This window comes from Oncorhynchus kisutch, linkage group LG19, assembly GCF_002021735.2.
Source record: "Oncorhynchus kisutch isolate 150728-3 linkage group LG19, Okis_V2, whole genome shotgun sequence".
Taxonomy (NCBI): Eukaryota; Metazoa; Chordata; class Actinopteri; order Salmoniformes; family Salmonidae; genus Oncorhynchus; species Oncorhynchus kisutch.
Window position 1 is genome coordinate 66,091,123 of NC_034192.2, and position 15,015 is coordinate 66,106,137.

At 44.0% G+C, this 15,015-nt stretch overlaps 1 pseudogene across 1 annotated transcript in view; it reads left to right on the top strand.

Annotated features, from left to right (window-relative positions):
• The window catches only part of LOC109910219 (catenin alpha-1-like), a 248,566-nt pseudogene that overhangs the window by 195,428 nt on the left and 38,123 nt on the right, over positions 1–15,015 (top strand). The window contains exon 16 of the transcript XR_004204173.1: positions 6,626–6,731. The product of XR_004204173.1 is annotated as a catenin alpha-1-like (transcript). The remainder of the gene's footprint in view (positions 1–6,625; positions 6,732–15,015) is intronic.

Sequence of the window (15,015 nt, forward strand, 5' to 3'; positions counted from 1 at the left end):
CACAGGCAGAAAGTGGTATCATGCTCTGCTGTCACATTGTAGAACAGACGTCCACAGGCAGAAAGTGGTATCAGGCTCTGCTGTCACATTGTAGAACAGACGTCCACAGGCAGAAAGTGGTATCAGGCTCTGCTGTCACATTGTAGAACAGACGTCCACAGGCAGAAAGTGGTATCATGCTCTGCTGTCACATTGTAGAACAGACGTCCACAGACAGAAAGTGGTATCATGCTCTGCTGTCACATTGTAGAACAGACGTCCACAGGCAGAAAGTGGTATCATGCTCTGCTGTCACATTGTAGAACAGACGTCCACAGGCAGAAAGTGGTATCATGCTCTGCTGACACATTGTAGAACAGATGTCCACAGGCAGAAAGTGGTATCATGCTCTGCTGTCACATTGTAGAACAGATGTCCACAGGCAGAAAGTGGTATCAGGCTCTGCTGTCACATTGTAGAACAGACGTCCACAGGCAGAAAGTGGTATCATGCTCTGCTGTCACATTGTAGAACAGACGTCCACAGGCAGAAAGTGGTATCAGGCTCTGCTGTCACATTGTAGAACAGACGTCCACAGGCAGAAAGTGGTATCAGGCTCTGCTGTCACATTGTAGAACAGACGTCCACAGGCAGAAAGTGGTATCATGCTCTGCTGTCACATTGTAGAACAGACGTCCACAGGCAGAAAGTGGTATCATGCTCTGCTGTCACATTGTAGAACAGACGTCCACAGGCAGAAAGTGGTATCATGCTCTGCTGTCACATTGTAGAACAGACGTCCACAGGCAGAAAGTGGTATCATGCTCTGCTGTCACATTGTAGAACAGACGTCCACAGGCAGAAAGTGGTATCAGGCTCTGCTGTCACATTGTAGAACAGATGTCCACAGGCAGAAAGTGGTATCAGGCTCTGCTGTCACATTGTAGAACAGACGTCCACAGGCAGAAAGTGGTATCATGCTCTGCTGTCACATTGTAGAACAGACGTCCACAGGCAGAAAGTGGTATCAGGCTCTGCTGTCACATTGTAGAACAGACGTCCACAGGCAGAAAGTGGTATCATGCTCTGCTGTCACATTGTAGAACAGACGTCCACAGGCAGAAAGTGGTATCATGCTCTGCTGTCACATTGTAGAACAGATGTCCACAGGCAGAAAGTGGTATCAGGCTCTGCTGTCACATTGTAGAACAGACGTCCACAGGCAGAAAGTGGTATCATGCTCTGCTGTCACATTGTAGAACAGATGTCCACAGGCAGAAAGTGGTATCATGCTCTGCTGTCACATTGTAGAACAGACGTCCACAGGCAGAAAGTGGTATCAGGCTCTGCTGTCACATTGTAGAACAGATGTCCACAGGCAGAAAGTGGTATCAGGCTCTGCTGTCACATTGTAGAACAGACGTCCACAGGCAGAAAGTGGTATCATGCTCTGCTGTCACATTGTAGAACAGACGTCCACAGGCAGAAAGTGGTATCATGCTCTGCTGTCACATTGTAGAACAGACGTCCACAGGCAGAAAGTGGTATCAGGCTCTGCTGTCACATTGTAGAACAGACGTCCACAGGCAGAAAGTGTACAATGTGCAGTGCTGACCAAATGTATTGCTTTGGTTGTGTGTGTGAGAGAGGGGGTAATATTACATGTGTTACTCAGTGGACGCCTTGTGCACTTGATGGAGGTCTACTATAGTGGCCACTATAACAGAGCAACAATAGAAGGCCTGTTTGTTTCATTCTATTTCTACTTTAAGATGTTTTGTGCAAATATTAATTTTTATATTTATATAAGAGTTATATTATAAAGGATGTCATGGTAACAATCATTCTATTATAAAGGCTGTCATGGTAACAGTCATTCTATTATAAAGGATGTCATGGTAACAGTCATTCTATTATAAAGGCTGTCATGGTAACAATCATTCTATTATAAAGGCTGTCATGGTAACAATCATTCTATTATAAAGGCTGTCATGGTAACAATCATTCTATTATAAAGGCTGTCATGGTAACAGTCATTCTATTATAAAGGATGTCATGGTAACAGTCATTCTATTATAAAGGCTGTCATGGTAACAATCATTCTATTATAAAGGCTGTCATGGTAACAATCATTCTATTATAAAGGCTGTCATGGTAACAATCATTCTATTATAAAGGCTGTCATGGTAACAGTCATTCTATTATAAAGGCTGTCATGGTAACAGTCATTCTATTATAAAGGCTGTCATGGTAACAATCATTCTATTATAAAGGCTGTCATGGTAACAGTCATTCTATTATAAAGGATGTCATGGTAACAGTCATTCTATTATAAAGGCTGTCATGGTAACAATCATTCTATTATAAAGGCTGTCATGGTAACAATCATTCTATTATAAAGGCTGTCATGGTAACAATCATTCTATTATAAAGGCTGTCATGGTAACAGTCATTCTATTATAAAGGCTGTCATGGTAACAGTCATTCTATTATAAAGGCTGTCATGGTAACAATCATTCTATTATAAAGGCTGTCATGGTAACAGTCATTCTATTATAAAGGTTGTCATGGTAACAGTCATTCTATTATAAAGGCTGTCATGGTAACAATCATTCTATTATAAAGGCTGTCATGGTAACAGTCATTCTATTATAAAGGCTGTCATGGTAACAATCATTCTATTATAAAGGCTGTCATGGTAACAATCATTCTATTATAAAGGCTGTCATGGTAACAATCATTCTATTATAAAGGCTGTCATGGTAACAATCATTCTATTATAAAGGCTGTCATGGTAACAATCATTCTATTATAAAGGCTGTCATGGTAACAATCATTCTATTATAAAGGCTGTCATGGTAACAGTCATTCTATTATAAAGGCTGTCATGGTAACAATCATTCTATTATAAAGGCTGTCATGGTAACAATCATTCTATTATAAAGGCTGTCATGGTAACAATCATTCTATTATAAAGGCTGTCATGGTAACAATCATTCTATTATAAAGGCTGTCATGGTAACAGTCATTCTATTATAAAGGCTCTCATGGTAACAATCATTCTATTATAAAGGCTGTCATGGTAACAATCATTCTATTATAAAGGCTGTCATGGTAACAATCATTCTATTATAAAGGCTGTCATGGTAACAATCATTCTATTATAAAGGCTGTCATGGTAACAGTCATTCTATTATAAAGGCTGTCATGGTAACAGTCATTCTATTATAAAGGCTGTCATGGTAACAATCATTCTATTATAAAGGCTGTCATGGTAACAGTCATTCTATTATAAAGGTTGTCATGGTAACAGTCATTCTATTATAAAGGCTGTCATGGTAACAATCATTCTATTATAAAGGCTGTCATGGTAACAGTCATTCTATTATAAAGGCTGTCATGGTAACAATCATTCTATTATAAAGGCTGTCATGGTAACAATCATTCTATTATAAAGGCTGTCATGGTAACAATCATTCTATTATAAAGGCTGTCATGGTAACAATCATTCTATTATAAAGGCTGTCATGGTAACAATCATTCTATTATAAAGGCTGTCATGGTAACAATCATTCTATTATAAAGGCTGTCATGGTAACAGTCATTCTATTATAAAGGCTGTCATGGTAACAATCATTCTATTATAAAGGCTGTCATGGTAACAATCATTCTATTATAAAGGCTGTCATGGTAACAATCATTCTATTATAAAGGCTGTCATGGTAACAATCATTCTATTATAAAGGCTGTCATGGTAACAGTCATTCTATTATAAAGGCTCTCATGGTAACAATCATTCTATTATAAAGGCTGTCATGGTAACAGTCATTCTATTATAAAGGCTGTCACGGTAACAGTCATTCTATTATAAAGGCTGTCATGGTAACAGTCATTCTATTATAAAGGCTGTCACGGTAACAGTCATTCTATTATAAAGGCTGTCATGGTAACAATCATTCTATTATAAAGGCTGTCATGGTAACAGTCATTCTATTATAAAGGCTGTCATGGTAACAGTCATTCTATTATAAAGGCTGTCATGGTAACAGTCGTTCTATTATAAAGGCTGTCATGGTAACAATCATTCTATTATAAAGGCTGTCATGGTAACAATCATCATATTGTAAATGCTGTCATGGTAACAGTCATTCTATTATAAAGGCTGTCATGGTAACAGTCATTCTATTATAAAGGTTGTCATGGTAACAGTCATTCTATTATAAAGGCTGTAATGGTAACAATCATTCTATTATAAAGGCTGTCATGGTAACAGTCATTCTATTATAAAGGCTGTCATGGTAACAGTCATTCTATTATAAAGGCTGTCATGGTAACAGTCATTCTATTATAAAGGATGTCATGGTAACAGTCATTCTATTATAACGGCTGTCATGGTAACAATCATTCTATTATAAAGGATGTCATGGTAACAGTCATTCTATTATAAAGGCTGTCATGGTAAGAATCATTCTATTATAAAGGATGTCATGGTAACAGTCATTATATTATAAAGGCTGTCATGGTAACAGTCATTCTATTATAAAGGATGTCATGGTAACAGTCATTCTATTATAAAGGCTGTCGTGGTCACAATCATTCTATTTTAAAGGCTGTCGTGGAAACAAGCGTTCTATTGTAAAGGCTGTCGTGGAAACAAGCGTTCTATTGTAAAGGCTGCCGTGGAAACAGGCGTTCTATTGTAACGGCTGTCGTGGAAACACGCGTTCTATTGCAACGGCTGTCGTGGTAACAGGCCTTCTATTGTAACGACTGTCATGGTAACAGGCCGTCTATTGTAACGACTGTCATGGCTAACTGCAATATAGTTTTTTTCTCAAGACTTGAGTGTCATTTGCCGTAAGGGGGGGGGGGGGGCAGGCGTTTTCTCTAACACTAAATATACATGTTTTACAGTTATAAGGGAGGTGTAATATTATATTTAGATGTTTAATACATTGATGATGCTATATTTAGAAAAACATGTCATTTCAGGCCGTATTCATAGTTTTGTTGAATAGGAAATTCATTAGATATGGTATTTAATTGAATAGGAAATTCATTAGATATGGTATTTAATTGAATAGGAAATTCATTAGATATGGTATTTAATTGAATAGGAAATTCATTAGATATGGTATTTAATTGAATAGGAAATTCATTAGATATGGTATTTAATTGAATAGGAAATTCATTAGATATGGTATTTAATTGTCATTTATACCTGAGGTCGTGTCCTCTGAAGTGAGTAGAAGTATCAGTAACCAGAGAGATTGTAACCTTAAAGTACGCAGCATTACTAGTTGTTGTTTATGGACTCTAATTATAAATAATTACTTTTGGGGTATATGTAGATGACATTTTCGTAACATTTAGTTAATTTTCGTTAAATGTAATGGAAATGTAACTGTAAAATGTGTTAACAGGCTAAAGGTTTGGGATCCATTTAAATCCAGCTTTAACAGGCACTAGTCATTAGAGGAATCTGCATCCTGAGTGGTGCCCTTTTTCCTAGTGCACTACTTTTGGGTCCTGGTCAAATGTAGTGCACGATATGTGGTGCACGATATGTGGTGTACGATATGTGGTGTACGATATGTGGTGTACGGTATGTGGTGTACGATATGTGGTGTACGATATGTGGTGTACGGTATGTGGTGTACGGTATGTGGTGTACGGTATGTGGTGTACGATATGTGGTGTACGATATGTGGTGTACGATATGTGGTGTACGATATGTGGTGTACGATATGTGGTGCACGATATGTGGTGCACGATATGTGGTGCACGATATAGGGCAAAGTTTCCCATGATGTGCTGTGTGTATACCATAACACACATCCCCATATCCATCTGTCAGAGAGAGAGAACATATACATTCTTCAGAAATAGACTGCATGATGAGATGCTGCTGAATATTAGATGAGAGTGGATGGACTGTATCGTGTGTGTGTGTATCATGTGTTCCCACGGGTAAAGGTCTGTTGAAGAGGTGTGTATGGATGTAGTCAGTGTATGAAAGGTGTGTGTACTGTGTATGAACAGCAGGTTGATGTGGATCTTGTCTTCCCAGGGGTAGAGGTCCGTTGAAGAGGTGTGTGTGTGTGTGTGTGTGTGTGTGTGAACAGCAGACTGATGTGTGTGTGTGAACAGCAGACTGGTGTGTGTGTGTGAACAGCAGACTGGTGTGTGTGTGTGAACAGCAGACTGGTGTGTGTGTGTGAACAGCAGACTGGTGTGTGTGTGTGAACAGCAGACTGGTGTGTGTGTGTGAACAGCAGACTGGTGTGTGTGTGTGAACAGCAGACTGGTGTGTGTGTGTGAACAGCAGACTGGTGTGTGTGTGTGAACAGCAGACTGGTGTGTGTGTGTGAACAGCAGACTGGTGTGTGTGTGTGAACAGCAGACTGGTGTGTGTGTGTGAACAGCAGACTGGTGTGTGTGTGAACAGCAGACTGGTGTGTGTGTGTGAACAGCAGACTGGTGTGTGTGTGTGAACAGCAGACTGGTGTGTGTGTGTGTGTGAACAGCAGACTGGTGTGTGTGTGTGTGTGTGTGAACAGCAGACTGATGTGTGTGTGTGTGAACAGCAGACTGATGTGTGTGTGTGTGAACAGCAGACTGATGTGTGTGTGTCCTGTGTTCCCAGGGGTAAAGGTCCGTTGAAGAATACCTCTGATGTCATCAGTGCTGCTAAGAAGATTGCTGAGGCTGGATCCAGGATGGATAAACTGGGCCGCACCATCGCAGACCAGGTAGATTACGCTGTTCCATATCTCACCATCTAGCACTTTCCCTTTATCCTTCCCTACCTCTTCCTCCCTCTCTCTTCCTCCCTCTCTCTTCCTCCCTCTCTCTTCCTCCCTCCTCTAGTCTGTTTAATTCGCTATCTCTCTTTCAATCCCCGTCTTGCTTCTCTGCCCCATCCCCCCTACTCTCTATCCCCCTCTTCTCTATCCCCATGTCCCCTCATCCCAGACATGAAAACACATCCATCGATCTATCCCTCCATCCCAGACTGTGTGTGTAGAGTGTGTGTAGAGTGTGTAGGTAGAGTGTGTGTAGGTAGAGTGTGTGTAGGTAGAGTGTGTGTAGGTAGAGTGTGTGTAGGTAGAGTGTGTGTAGGTAGAGTGTGTGTAGGTAGAGTGTGTGTAGGTAGAGTGTGTGTAGATAGAGTGTGTGTGTAGAGTGTGTGTGTGTGTGTGTAGAGTGTGTGTAGTGTGTAAACACATGTCTACCTCTGTCAGAGTTTCATATTTTACAAATGTTCCCGAGAATATAATACTTTCCCCACAAAAACAGGAAGTGTCGTTATAAATCATTTAAATGTCTGGATTTGATTATAGCTTCGATTAGCATGAACATTCAAACCTGATGCTACTTGAGCCTGACGAGCCCTACATTAAATACATTGTATGTGAAGGCCAGAATTGTCCCGTTATCCAATAGGCTACATATGATAGATTATAGGCTACCGCACATCAGCAAAAAAACAGGAAGGGCCATAATGTCTCCTGGGTAAATAAATGGATTTGAGCGTCAGTAATCTGTTGGAGTGTGGGCTGCATTACGGTATTATGTGGGCTGGGATTTGGGCGCCCTGTTCAAACCATGACGCTGGGAGAGGACACGCAATGCTGGACATGTGGCCTGCAAAGTTACAATTGATAGGCGAGTAAATTTGATTTAAATGTTGACATATATTTGACCTTTATTTATTTATTATTATTAGTAGTATGGCGCATTACCTTGTTGATAATATTCCCCCATAATGCTGTGCGATGTGACGTTCCTATTACCACCTCTTTCTCTCTCCTTCCTCTCAACAGTTTAATGAAATGCGTTCCCGTTGTCCTTTTCTTGTTCATTGTATTGACATGAATAATATAGGACTGGAGTAACATGCAGATGGCCATTGTATTGACATGAATAATATAGGACTGGACTAAGATGCAGATGGCCATTTTGCTTCTCTTCACGGACATTGGAATGTTTATGGGTCTGAATCAATGATTGGTTTGGATTAGGAGGCCGGGAGGGGGGGCCCTGTTGCCTGGGCAACACAGAGCCTCCATACACCTTGCCCCTGCTTGTTGTGCTGTGTAGATACAACACAGGGAGGTTAAGCAGTTATCTGTTTATAAAGCACTTTCTCAATTGGCGTGGAGATGAGCACCAGCCCCTTCCACAGTGGTAGTAGAGATGCCTGACAATCTACAAGGAATGAAGAGATACCTGCAAGACCACCGCCATAAACAACCAACTCAAGAAACGACAAATCCGCATTTTCCACCGTAAAACCCAACTCTACTCGTCTGGCTCCCTGGGAGGAAAAGGACTACACCTTTTTCTGGAACTATGGATTAGGTTTTGCTGTCCGGAGCAGTAGTACCACCCACCGACGTCTCGGAGAGAATCCTAGCCCTGTGTCTGAACACGGGTGGAGCCTGTCCACCTCGTGATTGTGTACGCCCCCAAAACTCCGATCCCTTCAAGAAGCAAAAGACAGGTGGTTTAAGGCTGAGCGTCAGCCCGGTTGGGTAAGGCGACCGTAGACATCCCTAAATAAGAACACTTCTACCTGCTTGGCGACTTGAAGAGTCGGCGTAGACCACGACTCGTGGGATTAACAAGATAAACGGAAAAAAACGGGCAGCATCTCCTCGTTCTGCACGACCTACGCATCACTCGTACTTCCAGACCAAACCACAACTTATCCTGGAGCCCACTGGTCTCCCACGACCAGGTCAATGGCACCAGCTGGATCTGATCCTTACACGACGAGCCGATCTTGTGGAACCCTTCGAACCTGCAGTACTGCGCTGTGACTACCCAACTGCGCTGACTCCCTCGTGTGCTGTAGATTCTACAGAAACACAAGATACCCAGAGTCGAACCGAAAAAGAGCATCGACAGCAGCGAATCAGCTGACCCAGCAATAAACTGCAGCCTTCCCCTGTGCTCTAGAGGAATCCTTGACCAACCCACCTCTACCCAGCAGGGACGATCTACGAGACATCATCCAACCCACCTCTACCCAGCAGGGATGATCTACGAGACATCATCCAACCCACCTCTACCCAGCAGGGACGATCTACGAGACATCATCCAACCCACCTCTACCCAGCAGGGACGATCTACGAGACATCATCCAACCCACCTCTACCCAGCAGGGACGATCTACGTCCGATCCTCATCCAAAGCTTTTGTTTTTTTCAGGAAAGCTTTTGTCTAAAAGCTGAGAGTCCAGCGACTGGCTTGAAGCCAATTCATCTGAAACCCATCCTGGTAGTAAAAGGCCCTCACCAACTTCAAAATGTAGCCCCAAACAGCTAGATCCTACATCCCCCCTCAAGAGTGGCGTGGAAGAAATTCCTGCAAACCTCAAGACACTGTGCTATTGACTGCAGCTCTGCAATGACCTCTTATCGTCTGCTTACTCAGGCATCATCAGAGGCATATATGACCGCATCGAAGAACAGCCTAGCTGGTGAAAGCACTGGGCTTGTGATGGGATCACAGCTGAAGTCGTCAAGTGTGCTATTCTTCAACATCTCCTGTATATGTGCTGTAGAGCTGGTTTTGTCCCTCAGGACATGAGGGTTGCCAGTATTGGTCACCCTGTACAAAAAACAAAGGGTGACATAATGGATTGTAACTACTGTGGCTCTGCATCACCGGTGAACTAGTTGCTAGAGTTGCACTGAATAGAGTTCACTTGAAGCTCCACACAGAACTGCAGGCAGGGTTCAGATCCAGAACATTCACCACGGACATGATCTTCTCTCTGAGAAGATCCCGTCTTTGTAAGCTAGTGTGGCTTACCGCTTCGCGGCTGAGCCGTTGTTGCCTCCTAGACGCACTTACAGTTGACCAGGGAAGCTCTAGCGGCGCAGAAATTTGACGAACTGACTTGTCAGGAAAGATGTCAATCGTATGACGGCGCCACGTTGAAAGTCACTGAGAGCTGCATTAAGACCGTTCTACTGTCAGTGTTTGTCTATGGAGATTGCATGGCTGTGTGTGTGCACCTGTCAGCAACGGGTGTGGCTGAAATAGCCGCATCCACTCATTTGAAGGGGTGTCCACATACTTTTGTATATATAGTGTAGATCGATCTTGAACAGGATTATGTATCTGTTTTGGATGCAATTTGAATGGAATTGATGGAGAGAGTGTGGCTGCTCGTGTGTGTGTGTGTGTGAATTTAAAGCAACGCTATCCGAGTGATGGGTTGTCTTAACTCTGCAGCTTCAATAAAATGTGTGTGTGTGTGTGTGTGTGTGTGTGTGTGTGTGTGTGCGTGAAACACAGTTGGTAGAGGAAAAATAATGTGATTGAGATGTCAGTTTATCATGACCCAGTTAAGATTCAGTTGTCATATTTCTAAACAACAGAGTTCATGTTACCACAGACACTGTTTTAATGTTGAATATGTAGCCTAGCTTCGTAGCATTCAACCCAATGGTTTACAGTTGTCATATTTCTAAACAACAGAGTTCATGTTACCACAGACACTGTTTTAATGTTGAATATGTAGCCTAGCTTCGTAGCATTCAACCCAATGGTTTACAGTTGTCATATTTCTAAACAACAGAGTTCATGTTACCACAGACACTGTTTTAATGTTGAATATGTAGCCTAGCTTCGTAGCATTCAACCCAATGGTTCACACAAGTGTCACTGGCTTCGGTTTTTGTTTGTTGACCAAACAATGTTTTTAAAAGATGATATCCTTCTTCTGTTGGTATGTAGCAGCTGTTCCTTATTCATGTAACTAATGTTAGCAGATGTTGTAGAGGGTACAGGCCTCGTTATGCAATAGGCACCAGTTCTCCTGCTCTCTGACCCTGTTATGCTAGGGGGTCATGTTAAATATTTAACATCTCCACCTCATACCGGTGTTGTATTTTTATCATATTGCTTCTCTTATCTTTTATTTCCGCCTCATTGTCTTTCCTCTTTTGTAATCAGGTGTTAAGCTTTTCACACCCTCCTGAGTACGGGCTTTTAGGAACATCCAACACACATATTGGCTCTGAGGTACTTTAGACCAGAGCCCTATTCCCTATATAGGGCACGACTGTTGACCAGAGCCCTATTCCCTATATAGGGCACGGCTGTTGACCAGAGCCCTATTCCCTATATAGGGCACGACTGTTGACCAGAGCCCTATTCCCTATATAGGGCACGACTGTTGACCAGAGCCCTATTCCCTATATAGGGCACGACTGTTGGCCAGAGCCCTATTCCCTATATATGGCACGACTGTTGACCAGAGCCCTGTTCCCTATATAGGGCACTAATTCTGACCAGGGCCCTATTCCCTATATAGGGCACTACTTCTGACCAGAGCCCTATTCCCTATATATAGGGCACGGCTGTTGACCAGAGCCCTATTCCCTAAATAGGGCACAACTGTTGACCAGAGCCCTATTCCATATATAGTGCACTACTTCTGACCAGAGCCCTATTCCCTATATATAGGGCACGGCTGTTGACCAGAGCCCTATTCCCTATATATGGCACGGCTGTTGACCAGAGCCCTATTCCCTATATATAGGGCACGGCTGTTGACCAGAGCCCTATTCCCTATATATGGCACGGCTGTTGACCAGAGCCCTATTCCCTATATCAAATCAAATTTTATTTGTCACATACACATGGTTAGCAGATGTTAATGCGAGTGTAGCGAAATGCTTGTGCTTCTAGTTCCGACAATGCAGTAATAACGAACAAGTAATCTAACTAACAATTCCAAAAAAACGACTGTCTTATACACAGTGTAAGGGGATAAAGAACATGCACATAAGGATATATGAATGAGTGATGGTACAGAGCGGCATAGGCAAGATACAGTAGATGATATTGAGTACAGTATATACATATGAGATGAGTATGTAAACCAAGTGGCATAGTTAAAGTGGCTAGTGATACATGTATTACATAAGGATGCAGTCGATGATATAGAGTACAGTATATACATATGCATATGAGATGAATAATGTAGGGTAAGTAACATTATATAAGGTAGCATTGTTTAAAGTGGCTAGTGATATATTTACATAATTTCCCATCAATTCCCATTATTAAAGTTGAGTCAGTGTCATTGACAGTGTGTTGGCAGTAGCCACTCAATGTTAGTGGTGGCTGTTTAACAGTCTGATGGCCTTGAGATAGAAGCTGTTTTTCAGTCTCTCGGTCCCAGCTTTGATGCACCTGTACTGACCTCGCCTTCTGGATGACAGCGGGGTGAACAGGCAGTGGCTCGGGTGGTTGATGTCCTTGATGATCTTTATGGCCTTCCTGTAGCATCGGGTGGTGTAGGTGTCCTGGAGGGCAGGTAGTTTGCCCCCGGTGATGCGTTGTGCAGACCTCACTACCCTCTGGATAGCCGTTGCCGGTGCAGTTGCCATACCAGGCGGTGATACACCCCGCCAGGATACTCTCGATTGTGCATCTGTAGAAGTTTGTGAGTGCTTTTGGTGACAAGCCGAATTTCTTCAGCCTCCTGAGGTTGAAGAGGCGCTGCTGCGCCTTCTTCACGATGCTGTCTGTGTGAGTGGACCAATTCAGTTTGTCTGTGATGTGTATGCCAAGGAACTTAAAACTTGCTACCCTCTCCACTACTGTTCCATCGATGTGGATAGGGGGGTGTTCCCTCTGCTGTTTCCTGAAGTCCACAATCATCTCCTTAGTTTTGTTGACGTTGAGTGTGAGGTTATTTTCCTGACACCACACTCCGAGAGCCCTCACCTCCTCCCTGTAGGCCGTCTCGTCGTTGTTGGTAATCAAGCCTACCACTGTTGTGTCGTCCGCAAACTTGATGATTGAGTTGGAGGCGTGCGTGGCCACGCAGTCGTGGGTAAACAGGGAGTACAGGAGAGGGCTCAGAACGCACCCTTGTGGGGCCCCAGTGTTGAGGATCAGAGGGGTGGAGATGTTGTTGCCTACCCTCACCACCTGGGGGCGGCCCGTCAGGAAGTCCAGTACCCAGTTGCACAGGGCGGGGTTGAGACCCAGGGTCTCGAGCTTGATGACGAGCTTGGAGGGTACTATGGTGTTGAATGCCGAGCTGTAGTCGATGAACAGCATTCTCACATAGGTATTCCTCTTGTCCAGATGGGTTAGGGCAGTGTGCAGTGTGGTTGAGATTGCATCGTCTGTGGACCTATTTGGGCGGTAAGCAAATTGGAGTGGGTCAAGGGTGTCAGGTAGGGTGGAGGTGATATGGTCCTTGACTAGTCTCTCAAAGCACTTCATGATGACGGATGTGAGTGCTACGGGGCGGTAGTCGTTTAGCTCAGTTACCTTAGCTTTCTTGGGAACAGGAACAATGGTGGCCCTCTTGAAGCATGTGGGAACAGCAGACTGGTATAGGGATTGATTGAATATGTCCGTAAACACACCGGCCAGCTGGTCTGCGCATGCTCTGAGGGCGCGGCTGGGGATACCGTCTGGGCCTGCAGCCTTGCGAGGGTTAACACGTTTAAATGTCTTACTCACCTCGGCTGCAGTGAAGGAGAGACCGCATGTTTTCGTTGCAGGCCGTGTCAGTGGCACAGTATTGTCCTCAAAGCGGGCAAAAAAGTTAGTTAGTCTGCCTGGGAGCAAGACATCCTGGTCCGTGACTGGGCTGGATTTCTTCCTGTAGTCCGTGATTGACTGTAGACCCTGCCACATGCCTCTTGTGTCTGAGCCGTTGAATTGAGATTCTACTTTGTCTCTGTACTGGCGCTTAGCTTGTTTGATAGCCTTGCGGAGGGAATAGCTGCACTGTTTGTATTCGGTCATGTTACCAGACACCTTGCCCTGATTAAAAGCAGTGGTTCGCGCTTTCAGTTTCACACGAATGCTGCCATCAATCCACGGTTTCTGGTTAGGGAATGTTTTAATCGTTGCTATGGGAACGACATCTTCAACGCACGTTCTAATGAACTCGCACACCGAATCAGCGTATTCGTCAATGTTGTTATCTGACGCAATACGAAACATATCCCAGTCCACGTGATGGAAGCAGTTTTGGAGTGTGGAGTCTGCTTGGTCGGACCAGCGTTGGACAGACCTCAGCGTGGGAGCCTCTTGTTTTAGTTTCTGTCTGTAGGCAGGGATCAACAAAATGGAGTCGTGGTCAGCTTTTCCGAAAGGGGGGCGGGGCAGGGCCTTATATGCGTCGCGGAAGTTGTTGACCAGAGCCCTATTCCCTATATATGGCACGACTGTTGACCAGAGCCCTATTCCCTAAATAGGGCACGACTGTTGACCAGAGCCCTATTCCATATATAGTGCACTACTTCTGACCAGAGCCCTATTCCCTATATAGTGCATGACTGTTGACCAGAGCCCTATTCCCTATATATGGCACGACTGTTGACCCGAGCCCTATTCCCTGTGAGGATCTCTGCCTCATAATGTTATAATGAGCAGCCCACCTCCTGTGTTAGACACTACGGCTGTTGACCCGAGCCCTATTCCCTGTGAGGATCTCTGCCTCATAATGTTATAATGAGCAGCCCACCTCCTGTGTTAGACACTACGGCTGTTGACCCGAGCCCTATTCCCTGTGAGGATCTCTGCCTCATAATGTTATAATGAGCAGCCCACCTCCTGTGTTAGACACTACGGCTGTTGACCCGAGCCCTATTCCCTGTGAGGATCTCTGCCTCATAATGTTATAATGAGCAGCCCACCTCCTGTGTTAGACACTACGGCTGTTGACCCGAGCCCTATTCCCTGTGAGGATCTCTGCCTCATAATGTTATAATGAGCAGCCCACCTCCTGTGTTAGACACTACGGCTGTTGACCCGAGCCCTATTCCCTGTGAGGATCTCTGCCTCATAATGTTATAATGAGCAGCCCACCTCCTGTGTTAGACACTACGGCTGTTGACCCGAGCCCTATTCCCTGTGAGGATCTCTGCCTCATAATGTTATAATGAGCAGCCCACCTCCTGTGTTAGACACTACGGCTGTTGACCCGAGCCCTATTCCCTGTGAGGATCTCTGCCTCATAATGTTATAATGAGCAGCCCACCTCCT